Source organism: Rhipicephalus sanguineus, chromosome 5, assembly GCF_013339695.2.
Source record: "Rhipicephalus sanguineus isolate Rsan-2018 chromosome 5, BIME_Rsan_1.4, whole genome shotgun sequence".
NCBI classification, from domain to species: Eukaryota; Metazoa; Arthropoda; class Arachnida; order Ixodida; family Ixodidae; genus Rhipicephalus; species Rhipicephalus sanguineus.
Window position 1 is genome coordinate 11,552,487 of NC_051180.1, and position 20,978 is coordinate 11,573,464.

Below are 20,978 nucleotides of genomic sequence, written 5' to 3' on the forward strand. Positions count from 1 at the left end.
GCACGCGCGACGTTCCCTAACCCCGTCGGGAGACATCAGCTCAGGGTTCGAACCAATGAAGCACATCCAATCGTGCGGAGCTCGCGCAGTGACGCAAGCCTTCGTCGTAAGTGGCGATGAAGACCACTCGAGAAACATCGTTAATGCTGGATAAGCAATCAGACGCAGACCGCTGCCGCCGCTATGTGTTTAAGGGAACCCAATGCAGGATTTATGTACGCGGTTACTCCGGACATCACTCCATGGTTCCTTGCACCCAAGCTTGCGGTGAATCAGCCCGTTAATAAAGCGAAGAGGAACAACCGAAGCGACGTAAACACGATGAAAGAGACGCTTTTCAAAAAAGCGCAGGACTGCTCAGACAGTGAAAAACACGAGCTCAAAGAAAATATTACCGCCAATTATCAAAGAGAGTGCTAACCGACAAGACCGACACCAACAGCAAGAAAAGAGGCGCTGTCTGACGTGAAAGTAATGGCTCCCTTTTTTTTAAATTTTACTATTCAGGCACGCTTCAATTTAAAGAAAGACAGGCAGGCACTATATACAGTATCAAATTATATGACCCAGAGGATGCAAACGTTCCACGAGACAAGCTACCCATCTCACAGCGAGGTTTTTTTATTCTTTTTTACATAGTTTTAGGTTTGCGAAACACAGCTGATCTGGAACATTCGCAAATAGTAAAAAAAAAGAAATCCATTGCTGACCCGAAGGTCGCGGGATCGAATCCCTGCCAGGCGGCCGTACTTCCACAGAGGCGAAATATTAATGAGAACTAACAGACAATAATGCCAAGGAAGGTATAGGGGGTGTTATTTGTAGCAATTACGATATAAATGTGAAGAAAGTAAAGCGGACGAAAAGATAACTTGCCGCCGGCAGGGACCGAACCTGCGACCTTCGAATAACGCGTCCGATGCTCTACCACTGAGCTACGGCGGCGGTCATCCTCTCGTCCACTTTATGGGGTATATATGTGCATTGAAACCTAGGAGTGTTAGTCAGCGCCGGTCGCAGCCATAGCGGCGAGTGTGGAACACTCGTTTTCTGCCTGTTGGCGTCACGTAGCACGTGATCTTTTTACGGGCTGGCAGCTGACCAATAATCCCTCGCATATTACCTGAAGGCGTCAAATCTGCCAGAACGAGACCCTAACCATGAATGAAGGAAAGGAGATGGCTTTTAAGGGCTCGTTTTTCTTTGTTAGACACAATATTAATGAGACCTAACAGACAATGATGTCAAGGAAAGTATAGGGGATGTTATTTGTAGCAATTAGGATATAAATGTGAAGAAAGAAAAGTTGATGAAAAGACAACTTGCCGCCGGCAGGGAATGCTAGAGGCGGCACGTGTACTTAGATTTAAGTGGATATGTTAAAAACCCCCAGGTGGTCGAAATTTCCTGAGCCCTCCACTACGGCGTCCCTCAATCATTTCGTGGTTTTGGGACGTAAAAAGCCAACAGTTATTCTTAAACTGTTGTCAAGAAAAGAAGGCACGCCAGCTTATTTTTTTACTTCACTATAATTGAAATTCACGTTAAAGATTTCATGAAGCTAATTGGTATCATATCATTATATTTACGGCTGAAGGGGAAAACGTACGTCGCACGTCGGCCTTGACCGCCACACGAGCACGAAGCTTTTCCCTGAACAGCTCCGCTTTCAAGCAACCTGATCTCGCCGATACCCCACGGTAACGGTGCCTTCAAACATGTCAATGCGCAAGTCGACTATTTCGCTACTTTGTATTAGAAATAATACAAATAGTAAGCCACAATTTTAAATGAGCATTCGTAAAAAAGGACACTGCCCAGTACCACGTATCACTTACAGATTAATTTCACTAACGATAATCAATTAGCGGAACGCTCCAAAAAGCCTACACCATCGACTGCGACTATTCATACCACGTGAAAGCATCAAGATTGGTTTGGTTTATGGGATTTAACGGCCCAGCGACTCGGGCTATGAGAGACGCCGTAGTGGAGGTCTTCAGATAATTGCGACCACATGCACTCCTTTAGCGTGCGTTGAAATTGGGCAGTACACGGGCATCTAGCATTTCGCCTCCATCGAAATGCGACCGCCGCGACGAGGATCGAACCCGCGTCTTTCAGGTCAGCAGCCGAGCACCGTAACCACACGGCAAGCGCGGCGGCTGAAAGCATCAAGAGCTAATACCAAAGCTCGCGAGTAAAAAAAAAAAAGCGCCAGGCCTGCGCAGAGCGCGCAGCACAGTCACAGCGAAAGCTGGAAGCGCGGCCTTTCTAGAGCCTCTTCTAAACTCTCTCGCAGAAACTGATGCAAGTACACATGCACGGTGTCCACTGCGCCACAAATAATCATTTTTGTAAAGTTGGGAAGCACCCATTATGCCATTATTCATCTTTCTGCGGATAAGCGAGGTACCCGCTACACATCTGTAAGGCATTATGTGCACTTCGCTGATGCTGCATGTGGCTGATGGCGATGAAGAATTATGGCTGAGCACTTTGTATTGGGTTGGAAGCTTTAAACCACACAGTCGTTGCCAATTACTATTGTGTGACGCCCGACCTGGCGCCTGTATAGGGTCTTTTTGCAAAGGCGGTTCAAACACGCGCGTGGCTTTACAGCAGAATACTCGACTGCCACGCAGAGGGCCCGGCCAGCCCGGCTTCAAATCCCGTCCGATCCTGGTTATTTTTACAGCGAAAGCTGTTATGAGATCACAACTACGGCCGTTTTTTAGCGCCGCAGTGTCCGTAACCGCCATCGCTCGAAATAAAAAAAGTCACAGTTTCGTCGCAACGGCGAATCAATGAATGCGATAGCAATAAATTGGAATGTAACGCGAAAAACGGAAAGCAGCTCGAAATTGTCAGCGCGTCGCTCGAGCCCAAAGGACGCACGAAAAGAACGCACACAGGACGAACGCGAACTATCATGCGTCACAGCTCGACACTGGAAGCGCACTGCTCAAACATTAAGCAGGACGCACGAAACGAACACGTACACACAGGACGAGCACGAACTAACTGTCCCAGTTGTTACTTATTTCTGTTTGAACAGCGCGCTCCTTTCGCAAACGCGGCCGCTGCAGAGAGCGAAGCGACCTTCGTACGCTCTGTGACTTCAGCGCGGACATCGCGGGGAAAGCACAAGACATACAACTCCCCGCTCCCCCCCCCCCCCCCGCCAGCCGCCCCCTTCTTTCCTCGAGATAAGCGCACGAAGGCGACCCCGCCCTGTAGGGCGAAGAGCAACGGCGTTCGCAGGAACGGGGCGACGATCTTTAAAGCGCACCACGCGTGCACATCGCCCCATCTACATGGCAACTAAGAAAGCATGCTGAGGTAAGTGGTGTATATAAATAGCTCGCCGTTAGCAGGCTCAAAGACGGTGCTGTTGGTGGCCTAACCGTCTAACGCCGCGCGCTGGAAAGCGGGAGGTCGCCCGTTCGATTCCGCGCGTCGGGAAGTCTTTCTGAATTTTTTTTTCTTTGTGGCTCTGATATATATATATATATATATATATATATATATATATATATATATATATATATATGGTGTTATGGGCGTGGATGCGGCGTACCAACGTTTTTTTACTTTAGTGCTGACAAAGAATTCTTCATCGTCTTCAGCCGTCGCATCAACAAAGTGCACATAATGCATCACAGATGGTGTCTCGCTTCTCCGCAGAATGACGAATAATGTCGTGGTGGGTGCTTCCCAACTTCACAAAAATTATGATTTGTGGCGTAGTGGGTACGTTGCTAGTGTACATGTATTAGTACCCACAAGTTAGTTTATACCGGGCTCTAGAAATGCAGCTCTTCCAGCTTTCGCTGTGACTGTGCTGCGCTTTCCGCGCAGGCCTGGCGTTTTTTTATTTATTTCATTTTTTTTATTTCACGCGATAGTGATTACAGACACCGGCGGCGGACAACTACCCCATGCCGTTGTGATCTGATAACATATTTCGCTGTAAAACAAAAACATCTAAAGGCAAGATCGCGATAGACATATACCGATTATGGCCGATGATAAAAATCGAAAAGATAGCACGATGGAAGTAGGTCACACCCTACTCCTCGCCGCTTAGAAAGAAGTAGCGAAAACCTCGCGAAGCTCCGAAATGTAGGTCAAGCTTGCCAAAGGAGCGAAACGGCACTGTGACCTTTAAAGGGGTACTGACACCTTTTTTCGAAGGCGAGTTTACTCTGCCATACATATCTCCTGTATGCAGAGACAGCTCCGAGCAAGTGTGAAGCTCAGCAAATGCTAATAAGATATTTTAATTTGATATTAATGTCAATTTTTCCATGGCGCACCTACTGACATCGACACTAGCTTGACGTCAGGCTACAGTACAAATTCCGGTGACTTCACGCAGCAGTCTGGCTTGTTGTGATGACGTTAGGTACCGAAACTTCCAAGATGGCCGCTTGTACGTCATCAAAACTTCCAAAATGGCCGCTTGTGCGTGGAAACGTCACTATATATTGTGCGAGCACGTGACGAGAAGCTCATACCGTGTTGTGACGTCAGGGTACAGTAGGAACTGAAACTAGCTTTTAAAAACGTACTGTAATTACTTTTTCAGGGCGCACTCGCGCTTATCACTACCTTTTCTAGGCTCTTGAGGGCTTGGCCTTTCATTTGACGCAAAAAAACGACAACTGAAAATATTCGTGTCAGTACCCCTTTAAAGGAGGCGAGGGAGGAAGGAAACGGGCGCAAGTGGGGACCGTGAATGCAGAATGTCCTCAACCGTCATCAAACACAAAGAAAGTAAAGAAAAAATCAAGCTAAATTCAATTCTCCGGGGAATGCGGAGGCACTTTCCACAAAGAGAACATTACAGGCCGATGAATTCAGTGCTTCGTTTTTAGCGCAACCGCGGGATTCGCCTTGCCGAAAAGAAGACAGAACTGCAAGCCGTACTGCAAAACAGTTTTTGCCATCGGCATTCGCGTATGTACTCAGCAATTAAGACGCGTAGTCAACTATATACCGCAGAAAAGGGTAATAACAATAATAATAACATTTTTCATAGGCAAATTCTCACAGGAAAAAAAACGCGAAATTAACGAATAAGATTTCCATTAATTAGTCGCTATATAGCTTTTACGACGAGACAAAACAGTGTAACCTGCGTATGCTAAAGCGAAGATCCAAAAGCGCAAAAACCACGTAACCACGTTTCGCGCTTCCAAAAAAACAATGCATTTTCAACGACCGCGAGCCTTCGTCAAATAAATAGAGTAGAAAAAGCTGATTATAATCCATAAAAAGTATCAGCCGAGGCTGCTTTGCATCCTGCAATACTGAAAGCAACGTCAGGAAACGAACAGACTCGGAGCAAACGCAGCGACGCTGGAGACCCGTATACAAGCAAACTGCGACAACCCGTGACGTTTCAAAGTATCCTGAAAGTATTAACATGCCTCGATCGAGTGACACGTGTGGTGCCATTCAGCACCTACGATCTTCCTGCCCGCGGACAGATCAACGTCATGAACTGTTTTGGTGAATGAATCTCTGTCCGCATTTTTTTTTTTTCGCGATGCAACGGTGCATGCGCCTTTCCCCTAGCGGAAAAGTTGCGAACGCTTCAAGATTTCGGAGGCTTTCGTTCTGGCGATTCCAGTAGTTCCGACCCCTACAAAAAGCCATACCTAAACGGCAGAGGGCAGCACATGAAAATGGAAAAGGCGGATTGGGCCACCGCACGATAAGAGAAGCATCAGTCCACAACCCAGCGAGCGCGACAATACCTGACGATGTTTTCTGTAAAAGAGGCACATTTTGCCGAGAAGGACACAAGTCACAAAGCTCCTTTTCAGCACAACCACTCGAAGAAAGAGCAACATTTTGGTAATCCGAGGCGCGATGAGTCCCAATAAACCTCCCGCAAACGCGCCTGCGACTGTGTGTGAGCGTGTTCGCTACACCTACGTGGGCGTTCAGCCGCACAGTTTCGGAGAGGGCAGCCGGAGGGAACAACGGAAAAACGAAATACCGAGAAAGTCTACCACGTGCGAAAAGCCGAAAGAGGGAGAAAAAGAGGCGAACAAAGCGATAGCAAATAGAGAGACGTTGTGGTGTTGGTGGTGTTCTTCGGTAATCAGCGGTTACGGCGCCGGAGGGCGGCCGCAATAACTCGCTTGCGCAAGAAGGCCCCGCCATAGCACCGTCAGAGAAACGAACGCCCAGAGCGCCTCTTCTCCTAGCCTTGTCTTCACGCGCGCCTCTCGAGGAACCATTCGGTGCTATAGGATAGAGTACAGCAAGAAAGGCCTCCTGTTAACTCCCTGTACGTGTACAGCAAGGAGGCAACAAAACACAGGGGACAGCATAAAGGACGCAAGCTCAGAGTGGCAGGAACAAGTACGAAAGCCTCGGCTCGTGGCCAACAGATACGACCGAGCAAAATGAAACGTCTCCAGTGCCACAGAGGCACTGGCATTCGTGCGAGAAGCGAATCACGGTGACTGAGTTTACAGAACTACACGAAAGTCCCCATAACAACCATAAAGTTAACTGTCCCGAGACATTCGCTCGAAGCAAGAAAGCGCGAAGAGTGCCAGTAAGAACTGTGAAGAAAAGGTTTCGTTGAGCCAAGGCCTAATCTAAGTTCCGGAGCGCGAGCATGAACGGCAAGGACTCCTGGAAAATAGAGCGGCGCGAACAAGAGAAACGAAAGGTAGCGAGAAGTTACTTAGGCCCGAGCGATCACCTGCGGCGTCCCGAGATTTACTTAGCGCGCATTAAGTAACGACAAAGCGCACTGCAGCTCTACGCTTTCTAGCAAATTGCGTGGCTGTTTCTTCAGCAGTCTTCTACACCACAGAGGCTGCTCTTCGGCAACGCTTGCAAAATCGAGCGCTTCTGAACTTACACACAGACATTGCTACGTTCAGAACATGCAATTACGATGTTTCGGACTAGTCATGCACGATCAGCTAAGGCATAAAGATTACATAAGTTACACGCAAGCGCCTTGTGAACACAGAACAACCACACTTGTAGGCCACACCACTGAACGTTATAATGCCGTGCGGTAAAACGACCGCAAGAACGAGTAGGCAGAGAGGTTTTCCTCCTTCTGACAAATGCACAGGGCATCTCAGGGTTCATTACAAACTATGAAAGTATTTAACGCATTCGTTCTGTCGACAAGATTTATTAACAGAAGTATTCTCAACTTGCGCAGGGACAGTAGAACGGCAATAACATTTTGAGTTTGTACAAGAAAAAATTTCACAAGTGAAGAATACTACGGCCAAGGAATATCAGCTTGCGATCGACAACGACATCATTATGAATTTACAGATGTCAAGCTGGTTATCGACGCACTCGTGTACAGTGTTACGACTGCAGCTTTCCTAATTGTCTTGGATTCAGATTCACAGCAAGTGATCAAATTTAATCCATGTGAGATGTTTCGATCCAGCACCATGCTGCACGTTTTACATCAAAAATCGAGCGATTGGCTGGTAGCGAGTAAAACATTTGCCGTTTTAGCAAAATTATATTTACACTGGAGTTAATGTAGGTCAATCAGAAAGCGAAAGGCGCCGCAAAACTCACTTCGAGTAAAATTTTTTATACCTTTACACCACCGACAAACCCAATCGCATCATAGGGCGGATAACACATTTCACTCCTTTATTCAGAGAAAAACGAAAGCGTAAAACTGGCACAGTAAAACTTCAACTCGCGTGGCTGAGTCTCACAAAGCAAGTTGCGAAAGCTTCGCATAGAGGATTCGCTTATAGCAACACCACTTCTACGAGGGGCCCATAACTACAGGTGTCAAAATCGAAGCGTTAAGTAATAGTTGAGCTTAATGGAAGGACTGATACGCCAACAGAAACCTAAACTTGGTATATATATATATATATATATATATATATATATATATATATATATTATATATATATATATATATATATATATATATATATATATATATATATATATATGAAGAGAGAGAGAAAGAAAGAATAAAAGGCGCGAATAAATTCTCCAAGCCTGCGAAAAAGGCTAGCAAAGCAGGGTGGCAGTAGGAGCCAAAACGACAGGAGCTGTAACAAGTGTGACACCACCGCATCTTCTTCGCAGTGCGGGAGTTATCAACGGAACGCCGCGGTAGTGACAGATGTGGACAGCTGGGATCAGCATCTGGCCCAAGAAAGCTGACACATTGGGGACCACTGTCATCTGGTCCGATCCCCTGTGAAGCCGGCTCCCGCGACGGGATCACAGCTGAGCATCTACATTCTCTGGCGAAACGCGTCCAAAAGAAAGCTCCCAAGCATAGTCGAATGCACCGCCACATTCCCTTTATTTTTGGTTAGAAGCAGGGCGACGCCGAATGAAACAAAAAAGAAACGGCAGGAAGAAGGATTTCCGTCTCAAATCCGTCTCATAAGAACGCTCCGACAGGGTCGCGGGTTGCTATCAAATAGGTAAGTGTCCCAGGGTTTAATTATGCGGTAAGTTTCTCGTGCTTTTTAGTTCTGCACCTTGTCTCCATCATCATCATTCTCAGCCTGTTTATGTCCATTGAAGGACGAAAGACACTGATGTCCAGTTCATAACCTATCCTGTGCGAGTTGATTCCATTTTATTAGGGGTGTGCGAATATCAAATTTTTCGAATACGAATCGAATACGAATATTCACCTTCGAATATCGAATCGAATATCGAACATCAAAGGAAAAATGCCTCCAGAGTAAAAATATTTTATTTAGCATGTAGCTATTTGATAAAATAAACAGCCTGACTGGCAAGACAACATACACTACTATCTCCAGAACACAATGTCCAGGATAGCACAATGCACATCACAACACAAGCAAATATCACGGCACAATGAAAGTAATGACTAGATGTTATCATGAAGAAATATGAGTTTCTCCACATGATCAGGCAGCAGGCGCTCTTTTCTAACAGAGACAACCCCCTCTGTCACTGAAAAGGCACGCTCGCTTGGAACAGAAGTGGCTGGTATAGGGAGGTGCATGGGGCAAAACTTTGCCAGAGTGGGGTATCTGAAGGTGCCTACAGTCCGCCACCAGTCACATGGGTCACTGTCTTTCTTCAGAAGTGGTCCCGCATAGTGAACTAGTGGTAGTGCGGCATGTTACGGCCGCATAATATTGAAAATGTACGGTTACATGATCGCCAACAGCGCTGCACGTTGGAGATGCACCAGCAATAAATCATACGTATTGGGGCGCTCGTCGCAGGCAGATATCGTGCCTCCGTGTACTTACGATGTTTATCGCTCCTCTCGGCAACGTTTTTAGCTATACGAACGCAGCAGAAATGTGGAAGACGAGTTATTTTATGTTATTTCATGCATGATAATCGAATCGCATATTCGAATTTTCGAATATTCGTAGTTATCGAATATTCGAAACTATTCGAATACACGATTTTCGAATCGAATACGAATATTTCGAATGTAACATTCGACGAATATTCAAACTTTCGAATATTCGCACACCCCTACATTTTATCCCTGCGAACTTAATTTCACCACTCCATCTTCCTCGACTACGTTTCCCATCCCTTGGTAACCATTCCGTTGCTCTTACTGTCCACCGGTTGTCTGTGCCACGCATTTCGTGGCCAGCCCAGGTCCATTTCTTTCGCTTGATGTCGACTAGGATGTCTGCTACCCCTGTTCCCTGACCCATTGTGCCGTCCTGCGATTCATTAATATTACTGCTAACAATTTACTTTCCATTGCACGCTGCGTGGTCCTCAACTTTTTCTAGAGTTTTTTTTTGTTATCCTCCATGTTTCTGCCTTATCTGCTAGAACTGGCAGTATGCAGTGATTGTATACTTTTCGCTTTAATGAGAGTGGCAGCTTTTGCGACATTATTTGGGAGTGCCTGCCGAATGCGTTCCAGCCCATTCTTGTCCTTCGGTAAATTTCCTTTTCGTCATAAAGCTATCCTCTTGGTAGTTGTCCCAGGTATACATATTCTTGTATACACTCCAATTGCGAACTCTCGTTTCGCCAGGTTATTCAGCATTATCTTGTTCTTCATCATATTCATTTTCAGGCCTACTTTATACTTTCTCGGTTTAATGCACAAATCTCTTTTCTTTTTTTTTCTTTCTTTTTTTTACAGTTTGTTGCCACCGTTAGTCCGTACCTCAACTAAAAGTATTGAGCAGAAAACCACAGGCTAGTCTGTTTGCCTTCCCTACAAGTCCTCTTATTGCACTCTCGCTCACACTCTCACCTTTTTCTATCTTTCTTCACCTGCACTCATTGCTGTTCCCGTAACTACACCGTATACGCGTGAAAAGTTCTGCCCAGGACAAAAGTTTGCCGACTGAATTGTCCCGCTGCTAACGAACACATTTTAGATCACAATGGCCTTAAGCAATCATGTTCTGGCATAACAACACGAAATGCTGCAAGTTGAAAGCACTTATCAAAAATGCGCACGCATCTCAGAGCTTCTAAACAGGAAGCAACGTACCGTTAGCCCAAGCCGGAGGTTGTCAACCGCAGACACAGAAGCCTTCTTCGAACAAGGCATATTTGTTCGATTACAGCGATACATAACCCGTGGTTCAGTGCGAAAATATTTACAAACGCGTGCGGGAGGCAAGCATGACAAAACTAAAGCCAGGGCGTGAAAACACGGACACAAGAGAGAAGTCAACACACCAGAATTGCGTCTTGACCTCTCACGTGTGTCCGTGTTTGCACGCCCTGTCGCTTTAACGTGAATACTAACCAAATAGCTCAGCTCTGTTTTATTCTAAAGCTAAAGCGACGACGAGAAACGGAGAGAGAATAAACTTTACTTTACAAAAAGGCTCCTTGTCCAGTTTTGGAGTGTTGTGAGGTACATGATGCAGAAGTAACTCAAGATCCACACCAGATCCACACTTCGCAAATAAGCTAAGAGATTCACCGAAGTCTCGGCAGCTAACGCGACGTCCATTTCGGTACTTCGCCACTGCGCAGGCGCGATGCACACGAGGAACCGGCAGAAAATCCACGCAAACTCGTCGTCCTTGTGTAGAGAACCATGGCTCCCTCTTACTTCTATATTTCCTCGTTGATTTTGGTCGTACAGGTTGCGTTATACACCGTCCGCACTACGTTAGCGTGGTAACGCGAGTAACTTCGCAGAGCGTGACAGTGTTTAGGCACTAAAATAAACTGGCATTTACTCGCACGTCCGAGGTCGGTGCCGTCACTGCCGCATTCTCTTCGCAGAGAAATGAACGCATTCTTTCAGACTGTCAGACGAAAGCCGAACCGGCGCTTGACTGAATACGACGGCAACGAGGAGACAATAGGCAACCCGCTTAACTAAAATCCACCGGGCATGCTGTCCCAAATTAGCTACGCACGTACCCCCGGCTGAAGAACGCGCTACCTGCCACAGTCATTAACTAGAGCAGAAGGCGTGGCGCGGGAAAAACACGCGCGCGCACACGTGTACACACACCCACACACACACACACACCACCCACACACACCACACACACACACACACACACGCACCACGCGCGCGCCATGCACTACGCGCACAATCCCTCGGCGGGCGCTGTTAGACACGCGCCGTAGAGGTATACGTGAAGACCAACTTTTTACACACAATCAACCAGCGTCCCTGAGGAATGAGGACTGCCGCGAATTCATTAGCGTAGGCAGAATTTTTTTTTCGGAGGCGAGTAGGTGGGGGGGGGGGGGGGGGCAAGATAGAAAGGGGACATGAAGCCACGATAGAAAGAACCAAGGGGAAGGCGGTAACGACTGAATGGCTTCATCGGAAAAATATCTCAACTAGTGCCTAGTCTCAACATGCCAGGTGGACACGGCTCTAATTAAGATAGCAATGACGCAAAGTGCAAGCACAGGAAATTATGATGTCATGCCTTCGTGCATAAAAACGAGACAGATAAAGAAAGAAAAACGTTCCGCCCATGGTACCAAGCAGCGATGGCAATAAAAAAGGAATTAGAACAGTATACGAATGCACCTAGCTTTATCGACAATATGAGTAGCACCAAATTCGCGTACCAATAAAAATAAAAAGCATGGTGTCACGCGCGTAAATGAAATGCAACATCAACAGCTATTACTCGATTACCACGAACACTCGCTGTCACACGCTGGCGTGATGATGAGCACAAACACCTTGGAGGGACCGTTTTGAGCAGCTTCACAATTCAACGCGCCTCCGAAACCTCCGACACTTGCAGAGCGGGAGCATTAAGCGCATCACGGTACCAGCAATATCGCCTGTCCTTAACCTTTGCACCCGCTGAAGATTACCACAGCGATACGGCGTGCGGCCAGCGTACGAACTCACCCTCACGGACATCTACACAAAGCCATGACGCGCTAGAGAAGACGCGAGCAGTCACTCTGTCCTTCGCACAGCAAGCTTACCGAACTGTAGCGAACAATAAGTATACCTAGCAGAATAAAAGCTGCAGCGGTACCTTCTTACCTTGTTCCGAAGGCACCAGAAAAAGAAACGGAGGGAGCACGTACCTGTAAAGAGAAAGCGAAGACGATTAATTGAGAGCGATCATAAGTGAAGCGCTCAGGACTCAAAGAAAAGTTAAATGTTCTGTAACTTATATAGGAATGACGTGCTTACGCTCTTTGGACGGGATTTGAACGGAAGTGTGCGCTTGGACCTAGCATACATTCATTGATGGGCGTCAGTAAACTCTGCCTTACGATGTTGTTTTTATTTGTTTTACTTCATTCATTCATTCATTCATTCGTTCATTCATTCATTCATTCATTCACATAATTTACCAGTGTCACATATTGTTTTTTTTCATATTTATTTATTTATTTATTTATACACAACATAACAAAACAACGCAGCGGAAGAACAGTTGACATGAATTTCTCCGCAGAGAAATGATGTGACCGAGGTACGCCTCATCAGACTTTCTCCTCGGCAATTCTTGCACAGCAGAAGAGGACAAAACAAGCAGACTTCAAAAACATGCTCAGATTGCACATTTTCTCCACTGTTCATTCTGCGTGAAAAAATGACGTCAATCGCTTTGATAACCTCTCGATTTCCTTTCGCTGTTTACAAGCACGAGCGAAGAATAGCAAGCCGATGCGCTTCCCATCAACATCCTCGTCAAAAGCCGGTAGAAGGCGAAGCCTTTTGTTTTGGTTTTCTCATATATCTATAAATTTAGGACGACAGAGAGGCAAAACAGAAGACCATGCTATTATACCATTGTGAGTGAGTGAGTGAGTGAGTGAGTGAGTGAGTGAGTGAGTGAGTGAGTGAGTGAGTGAGTGAGTGAGTGAGTGAGTGAGTGAGTGAGTGAGTGAGTGAGTGAGTGAGTGAGTGAGTGAGTGAGTGAGTGAGTGAGTGAGTGAGTGAGTGAGTGAGTGAGTGAGTGAGTGAGTGAGTGAGTGAGTGAGTGAGTGAGTGAGTGAGTGAGTGAGTGAGTGAGTGAGTGAGTGAGTGAGTGAGTGAGTGAGTGAGTGAGTGAGTGAGTGAGTGAGTGAGTGAGTGAGTGAGTGAGTGAGTGAGTGAGTGAGTGAGTGAGTGAGTGAGTGAGTGAGTGAGTGAGTGAGTGAGTGAGTGAGTGAGTGAGTGAGTGAGTGAGTGAGTGAGTGAGTGAGTGAGTGAGTGAGTGAGTGAGTGAGTGAGTGAGTGAGTGAGTGAGTGAGTGAGTGAGTGAGTGAGTGAGTGAGTGAGTGAGTGAGTGAGTGAGTGAGTGAGTGAGTGAGTGAGTGAGTGAGTGAGTGAGTGAGTGAGTGAGTGAGTGAGTGAGTGAGTGAGTGAGTGAGTGAGTGAGTGAGTGAGTGAGTGAGTGAGTGAGTGAGTGAGTGAGTGAGTGAGTGAGTGAGTGAGTGAGTGAGTGAGTGAGTGAGTGAGTGAGTGAGTGAGTGAGTGAGTGAGTGAGTGAGTGAGTGAGTGAGTGAGTGAGTGAGTGAGTGAGAGTGAGTGAGTGAGTGAGTGTGAGAGTGAGTGAGAGTAAGTGAGAGAGAGTGAGAGAGAGATGAGTGAGCGAGTGAGAGTGAGCGAGTGAGAGTGAGTGAGTGAGTGAGTGAGTGAGTGAGTGAGAGAGAGAGAGAGTGAGTGAGTGAGTGAGTGAGTGAGTGAGTGAGTGAGTGAGTGAGTGAGTGACTGACTGACTGACTGAGTGAGTGAGTGAGTGAGTGAGTGAGTGAGTGAGTGAGTGAGTGAGTGAGTGAGTGAGTGAGTGAGTGAGTGAGTGAGTGAGGTGAGGCCTTCCGCGAGATAACGGTACCTATTGTGCCACCAGTTCGCTGTGAAATACAGGTTTAAAAGAACTGTACAAAAACAAATACCCCATGCTCGAGCGATCAGTATAATGAAGAATTTCCGTTACTTCCTTCCTGCTTCACATATATTGATTCCTCGCACACCTTCGGCAGACGCGTCTTTTGTTTGCGAGTAAGGGTTCGCAAGGACAGACCCAGAATTCTTCGAACCGCAGTAAAAACTCGGCCGCGCGATATGTCGACAAGCCACGAATGCCAAGCGACAAACACCGACAAGCGATGCCCGAGTACCGTTAATGCGATTAGCGTGAGTGTTCGAGCGAGACTTAGCCAATTAACCTGACGCCAGGAGCGGAACTAACAAAGCCAGTGATACGAGGCAGCCCTCTACACACAAGTTGTGCAGGCCTGGACAAAGGAAGTCCCTAGGGAAGCTGCATGCAGGCTAGGTGCGCATTATTAGTGCTGTAGAACGAGCCGTCCACAGCCCACAAAAAGAAAAAAAAGATGAAAAAAATATTGGGCTATGGCATTTGGCGCTAATTGAGCGCATACATACCACGGCTATGCCGAACAAGCGACGCCTACATCGAGTTCTAAGCTTACTGTTAGTGTACTCTAATTATCACAAGAGAGCTTTCATAAGCCCCATTCCCAACAGCCAGTCTTGATAATTAGCGTATAAAGGAAGCTGGAACACAGTTGTCCTGCGTATTCAGAGCATATTCTCTGCACATCATCTCAATGACATTGGAAGGACAAGCTGGAGCCGATGGGGTATCATCCCTTTTAACAGCTACAATTTTTCAAAACAATTATCAGAATAAATTTAACTGGATCTTACAAACACGTTACAAACATTACGAGCCAGTAAAATGGAAAAAGGTCACAGTTTCGCCGCAACGGCGAAGCAATGATTGCGATAGCAATAAATTGTAATGTAACGCGAAGAACGGAAAGCAGCTCGAAATTGCCAGCGCATCGCTCGAGCCCAAAGGACGCACGAAAAGAACGCACACAGGACGAGCGCGAACTAATGCGTCACAGCTCGACACTTGAAGCGCACTGCTCAAACATAAAGCAGGACGCACGAAACAAACGAACAGGTACACACAAGACGAGCGCGAACTAATTGTCACAGTTGTTACTTATTTCTGTTTCAGCAGCGCACTCCTTTCGCAAAACGCGGCCGCTGCAGCGAGCGAAGCGAAGCACCGCACCGGCCGCCCCTTCTTTCCTTGAGATAAGCGCACGAAAGCGACGACGCCCTGTAGAGCGAACAGCAACGGCGTTCGCCGGGGCGGGGCGACGATCTTTAAAGCGCGCAACACGCGCGCACGTCGCGCCATCTGTGGCCACTAAGAAAGCATGCTGAATTACATGTGTATATAAATAGCTCGCCGTTAGCAGGCTGAGAGACTGTGCTGTCGTAGCCTAACGTCTAACGCGGCGGGCTGCAAAGCGAGAGGTCGCCCGTCGATTCCGCGCGTCGGAAAGAATTTAATTATTTTTCTTTGTGGCTTTTCTATATATATACATACTTATACATATACGGTGAATGACGGCGACGGGGACGGACATTTTCCAGCCGAGACTGTCCATATAATGCTATCGCAATAAAACGTAGCTCCCAATACAGCTTGTTAAATAGGCATTCTGGAAATATGAATTTACGTGAATAAAAAATATGCACACAGAGATCCGCGTTTCACAGACCATATTGCTTCCAAATGCCTTTATCACATTCGATCAACGTTGACTATGCCCAGTAGCACTGAAGACGCAAAAGGATGACATGCGATTTTCCTCCAGCGAACCCGACCGCAGACGCACTCAACGAGAAATGATGACGAGACACAACGTCCCGGGAACTGTGGCACGAGGGATGCTCCAGTAAGAGATGAGGAATTGACGGAGCACGCCCACCGATGCATTGCATCCCAGGCACTGCGTTGTGATGCGTAGTGATGATGGTGTGGAGAAAGAAGATCCCTGTTCTAAAGCATTGCACAATTGAGAAGAGGAAAGGAGAGAAGGCTGCGAGAACTCAAAAGAAAAGCCCACTTTTGAAAGCGTTGATATTTGGTTCACCACTCGCATTTGTTATGATCTTATAACGACTTCAAACAGCGAAAAACCGCGCGCCATCGACAAGCTGAAGTCGAGGTGTTTAACGGGTATATTAAGCTAAGCAAACGATCTGAATTACCCAAATTCACGCAATGTGGCAATGAGCAAAAAAATGGCGGCAACTCAAACTTTGGGTCTACTGTGACATGCTGTCTTAAAAATTCCCCACACGAATGCTAAGATCAGTGAATAGAATAACTTTAACTGCACTAAAAAAAATTACGACCTAACGTCGCCCTCATCATTTACAAGAGGCCATTGTTAGTGTTTATCCCGCCCCTCTCGTCCAATCCTTCTCGACCACCTTGAAAGAAACGCCACTCGATCAACTTGACACGGATAAAAAGAAGTGACACCGCGTAAAGGGTTTATATGAAATATCAATAAACAGATACAGCGAATTCAACGACAGAAGAATCTTCCAAGGTTGCCGCCGTTGCTCACGATGTCGAGAAAACTGCGAGCGAGATAGGAGGTACACCACGGGAGCACGCAGACCCGTGTCGTCGGTGCATTATTTTTACTCCCATCAGCGACCAAATGGCCCGTGCTTTATTAGGGACGACAAACAGCCCGCGACGGAAGTCAACGGCCGTGTCCTTACCCGGAAGACGGGGCTAACGGCGAGTATCCCGCGATGCTCCTCCTCTGGCAAGCATCACAGAGCGAAGAAGGTATCAAGCAGAACGAAACAGAAAACAAACGAGCTATACAGACGATAGGCAGGCACAGCGCGTATGCGACATGACGGTGATACGGTCTCACATCCGCTAGTTACGCGAAGGGTCGCTTAATGAGTTGCCGCTAAAGGGACTCTCTGGCATTTCGTTCCATCACCAACAGCGTCCCAAACTTGTGCCGCCTCAAGACGCGACTTCTATGGTTTCGTGGTCTTTGTGTCTTCAACCTTAACATAAAATTATTATTATTATTATTATTATTATTATTATTATTATTATTATTATTATTATTATTATTATTATTATTATTATTATTATTATTACTTGTGAATCTCCTGCAGAGCTATCTGCTCAATAGATATTGTTATGTTGCCGTAAATGGCCAAACGTCTTCTTTGTATAAAGTGACTAGTGGGGTCCCTCAAGGGTCGGTATTAGGCCCACTCCTATTTTTAATTTACGTTAATGATGTTTCTTTTGCCATTCGTAATTCTTCTTTCCTCTTGTATGCCGATGACATCAAGATTTTTAAGGAAATTCATTCAGTTAACGACTGTCGCTTGCTGCAGTCAGACTTGCGCTCTTTTTCCGAATGGTGCGACGGTAATAACCTTTCTCTGAATACCTCGAAGACAAAATTCATGTCTATCACTCGCAAAACATCTAGCGTGTCATTTCAATACTCTGTCAATTCTGTGCCGTTATGCAAGGTTTATGAAATCAGTGATCTTGGTGTTGTTGTTGACAGCGCGTTAAACTTTTCTTCTCACGTTAAGCGTGCTGCTATGAGGGGGCCTTCGTTCTCTCGGATGTGTTTGTAGAATATCTCGAGAATTCAGGTCTCCCATGGCCCTACACAAATTGTACACGGCAATATGTCTTCCGCAACTTGAGTATGCGTCCGTGATATGGAATGGCATTGCTCAATCCAGCGGTAACACCATTGAACGAGTCCAGAAAAAATTCCTCAGCATATATAACCATCGCTTTGCTAAAAATGACTCTGGATCTCGTTCAAGTACTGCTGAATTATTATCACTGCCATCACTTCACTGCCGACGAAATCGCTCTGATCTCTTATTTCTTTACAAGCTAGTCCACGGTATCATATCCTGCCCTGTACTTCTCAATTGTGTAAATTTTCGAATTCCGCGTAAGTTAACCAGAGAGAACAGACCGTTTCATGTACCCGCCTGCTTCTTCCAACACTCTACCGTTCACAGAATACAAAGTCTCTATAATGTTAATTTTCTTGATCTTGACGTTTTTCATAGCCCACAATCATTGTTTTTATCCGAGCTTTGCACTGTTTGACATAGTGTGGCACAATGTACAAAGTCTTCCCTTCTCAGTCTTTCCACATAGTTGTATATATGCAATCTAATTTTTTATGCCCCGTCAATATTTCTCGTGTTGTCTTATTTACTCCTCCCCTTTTGTGTTCATTTCTCTTTGTCTACGTGTTTTGCTCTTTTTATTTCTGAAAACTGTCTGTATTGTATTGTTTATTATTATTGTTTTTTTTTTGCGTGCGCCAGCACAAAGACCTTACGGTTGTTCCTGGGCACGTTAAATAAATCATTGATTGATTGATTGATTGATTATTATTATTATTATTATTATTATTATTATTATTATTATTATTATTATTATTATTATTATTATTATTATTATTATTATTATTATTATTACGAGGCAACTATTGGGGTTCCTCAAGGATCAGTTTTAGGACCCCTCATATGTATGATATTTTTCTTGACGAAGTTTCTTCTGTCATTTCGAATTCTTTCCGGAATGTTCGTTTTTGGGGACTGACTAAACATAGCACCCAAAGACAGCGACACTGCGGCCGCAGCAAGAACCGCGCCGCTAACTTACGCCGCATTTCCGACGCATACAACAGCATCTAGATCCATCGCTTTCAACACCCAACATGCCTCAGCGTGTGCGCAAGGAACAAAAAAAAGTTCGACTCAATACATGTCGACATTGTTCAAGCCACAATCTTTCACTTTTATTTACGCGTCATGAAAGGCCCGAACGAAAGCCCCGCATCGGTGCCGTCTAACCAGTTGAGTTAATTAAGCAAGCTTACCTTAGCACATAAGCTACCCCGAAGTAGGGAGGAAGCTGTTGTAAGCCCTTGTAAGCCGTCGACGCTTACTACGCAGAAACAAAAAGTATAAAAACATGAACGCGCACTAAAAAAGACATCTTCTGCATCTCCTCGATTACTCCGTATGAAAGAATTTCCTTGCAAGGCATATGCTGAGAGAAGGTCGAATCTATTCTTAGAACGTTGTAGATACGGGTGGAAAAGGAAGGAATGATAAACAACTGCTTCGTTTCCCTTAAGCCTGCGCTTACGACGGTATATTATGACGGATTATGCTACTTTTTCCAAGGAAGTTTCACAATAAAACGCTCAGCAAGTTCTCAAGCAGCGCTATAAAATAAAACTTAAGAAGAAAGGAGACATACGCCTCAGGGGGGGGGGGGGGCGAAATCTGCCCCATACATTGACCCCCCCTAGTCACTTAAGAGGGGAGGGGGGCGCAAAATCTGCCTCGTACATTGACTTAGTAAGGGGGGGGCGCTGCGATGAACTTTCGCCCCCCCCCCCCCCCCCCGGCCCCTGATGGGGAACACTGCGCACGCCCATGCTTGACGTCACTAAAATGACTACGCGCTTTGGGTGGAGCCTTCGAGCAAGTTCTCTAACAGGAGGGGAAGCGATGGCTGTAGGCGGAGATGACATTTTGTAGCGTTAGCTACACTGGCCTAGCCGAGGCAGTTTCGCGTGCCTCTTCAAAAGCCGTGCTGCGCATGGGCGAGGATCAGTGATGTCACACAGCTGGCATACCGGAGCCGGCACCTCCCGCGCACTCCGCCGCCGTCGGTCTGCGCATTCGAGAGGAGTGACGTCGTAGCCATGGCAGACGTACTGGCGCCGGCGCGCGCGAAGCTATTCGCCTTCGCTCTGCAGTCGTCATCTGACACTGCTCTGGAGCCGCTTGATGGCGCCTCTGAATGGCGTTTGCTAGAGTTACTGTATATGCTACCTTTAGGTAGCAGAGTTGCGCATCTGTCTTCCAACGCCGCTAGCAACCATGCATTGCGGAGAAGCTGACGCTCGGGCCAATTTTTGTATTTCTCGACGCCGCCACGGCAGCGAACTGAATTAACACTTGTCATCGACAGATAATGCTTATCGCCGGTCATTGACACGCCTGACATGTTAATCGGCGACACGGTAGGCATGTCGCCTGCAAAAACGCAGTGCGACTTCACCGCATAGCTGTGGTTGCTAGTCGGACCTATGCGCAACTCTGTTACCTAAAGGTAGCATATACAGTAACTTTAGCGTTTGCCAGTGTGGTATAGCCATGGAGAAGGAGAGCTCAAATGCTGATCAACGGCGCAGAAGAGTGGAGAAGCCCAACTCATCGGATCCCGAAGTAGTTGCCTGGCAAAATAAATATACATGTGCCACATAATACGTATACCATGTGTGTGTGTGTGATTGGAGCAGCAGTAAGCATGATAATCAAGCTAATCCTAAACAACCAGGGAAGCTACGAATAATCATCTGAACGTTTGCTAACGCTACGTATATCCTGGCATAGCCGAGCTAAGCCACTGCAACATTTTTTTTTTCTTCGGCTGTAACCGAGTATGAGAATGTAAATAGCAAAGCTACAGTAAACAAAGAATACCGTGAAATTAGGCACCAGAGCGACGAAAGCTACGCCCCGAAAATAACGCTCATTATTCGCTGAAGCAGCTAACAATGTTCATCTCGATACGAAACTTCTAAGATGTCACATTAACTTTACATCACGTAAATGGGCACTCACAAAGTGTGAACACAAAATATCGAGCAATGCCGAGCAATGT

The 20,978-nt window shown here is 46.3% G+C and overlaps 1 protein-coding gene across 3 annotated transcripts in view; it reads right to left on the bottom strand.

Annotated features, from left to right (window-relative positions):
* Window positions 1–20,978, bottom strand: part of LOC119393209 (pleckstrin homology-like domain family B member 1) — a 440,721-nt gene that overhangs the window by 175,108 nt on the left and 244,635 nt on the right. The gene's annotated exons all lie outside the window — the stretch shown is intronic.